At 34.6% G+C, this 2,005-nt stretch overlaps 1 protein-coding gene across 3 annotated transcripts in view; it reads left to right on the top strand.

Moving 5' to 3' along the window:
- Nucleotides 1–636: 636 nt before the first annotated feature.
- The window catches only part of LOC106474082 (sterile alpha and TIR motif-containing protein 1-like), a 35,713-nt gene continuing 34,344 nt past the window's right edge, over nt 637–2,005 (top strand). For all 3 annotated transcript variants that reach the window (XM_022402462.1, XM_022402460.1, XM_022402461.1), the window contains exon 1: nt 637–769. The gene's annotated coding sequence lies outside the window, so the exon portion shown is untranslated. The remainder of the gene's footprint in view (nt 770–2,005) is intronic.

Genomic DNA, 2,005 nt, shown 5'->3' on the forward strand with positions numbered 1-2,005 from the left:
ATTATTAAGCACAAAAACTACACAATAGGTTATATGTACTCTGTCCTCCGCGGGTATCGCAACCATAATTTTAGTGTTTTAAGCTGTGAAACGTACCACTGAGCCACCGAGTGCAACATTTTGTGTTATAAGCACAGACGTATTCTAGTTAATTTTACAAAAACCGTGCGATGTTAGAAGTTTGCATTCTGGCCCCTGAGAAAGCTTTCATTATAACCGAATTTAGTGAATTGTAGCTCTAAAACAACTAAGGTCAAATTTGATACCAATACAATTTGAATTATGAAGCTTTTCAAAATTTTTGCAAGTGAAATAAATTTCGCCATCTTTTTTTTTTAACAATAAAAACTCATTTGTCAAATATCTTCTAAATAACATTGGAAACATAAAAATATTAATGTTGAATATGCTTTTGGAGGCCTTCAAGTTTTTAAACATACATAAAGTATAAGATAATTGATCAAATAAATAGTTAAAAAGCCAAACCAGAACCTCCCCACATTTTTTGCTGAATTATTCACTTTTATATCCAATAGATGGCGCAAGCATTATTTTTAAATTAATGAAAAATTAACACACAGGCCGCGTAAAGAGCTTGTATAATGTCACGGCGAACATTTAGTCTGTATTCACGTTCCGTGACCGGTGAAACTTCACAGACAAGACATCGAACAAGCGTACGCATTAGATTTAACATCTGTGAATGAGTGCTGAGTTACAGCTATGTACAATCATCCTTCTTTTGATAGAAAAAAATATAATCGTTTAGGTGAGTAAGATTTATAATTTAACAACATTCTGGACTTCTATATTTTTGTTTTAAAATGTTTGTTTAGTTTTAAAGCACTCAAAGTATTAACTTTTTTTTTTTATCGATACCATTATTTTTTTCTTGATGGTTCACGCTACCAGTCCACAGTTCTCCCTGTTACGTGGACGTCTGATTTGTAACCCTTGTACAAACAGAATGGATCACGATAACGTACTCGTCTCCAAAATCGACAAGCTTTCTGTTATTTTACTTTTTCTTCAGTATTTTAGTTTATGTTAAACGCTCAAAATAACTTCCAAACTATATGAATCTAAAAGGCACATTTTGCAGGTAATGGTTAGAAACCATGATCGGACGTTTTGACACCGCGTATCGCTAATGTCGTAATCATAAATATAATAAAAAGTATACTTCGATAATAGATCTAATTTAGTGCAACTATGGTAAACAGCAGAGGCGTCGCTAGGCGCTGGCACATGGGGCCTGTTCCCCGATTCTATTTGACAGTGCCCCGAATCAGAATAGAAAACTATGAATGATATCATACCGAAACGCCGAAAATTCCGGTATCTATGGGCCCGAGCCCCGAATCTTTTAAGCACCCAGTGACGCCTCTGATAAACTGAGAAGTGCTGAGTAAAACCATATTTTACTAATCGGATTTTACGTATATATATTATTAGTGTAAGCCTTCATATTTCAAGTCTTTCAACAAAGTCAACAGACCTCTTGATAGAATAAAGTATTGATCTCAATCATAAGCGCTGAACGTTTTTAAGGCGAAATTCACGTGGTTTATCGTCAACAACAAATAATAACGACAGTTCACTTCTCCAGCTGTACCATTCATTCTTCTTGTACGAGTCGCGTTTTTTTTTAGCCGGTTGTAACAGCATCACAAAACCAGATGGTAAATCTGTCTTAACCAATACGTTATACAAATTTGGCAGAAGTTTTGAAACTTCTAATATCCTAAATACGACCGTTTGTGAAAAACACAAAAATCCAAACAATCCACTTCTTATAGGACCTACTTTTTTAGGGTTGTTAAAGGAGCCAATTTTTTTTTTTATGTATTTCCTTTTTCTATCTATTTTTAAGCTAAGAGAATTTGGAGAAATGCCTTCTTACAGTTCTCACGGAATGAGTAACGAGTTACCGTTCTCAGGAAATGAATGACGAGTTACCGTTCTCAGGGAGTGAATGACTTCTTACAGTTCTCAGGGAATGAAT

This window comes from Limulus polyphemus, unplaced genomic scaffold, assembly GCF_000517525.1.
Source record: "Limulus polyphemus unplaced genomic scaffold, Limulus_polyphemus-2.1.2 Scaffold6803, whole genome shotgun sequence".
Lineage (NCBI taxonomy): Eukaryota > Metazoa > Arthropoda > Merostomata > Xiphosura > Limulidae > Limulus > Limulus polyphemus.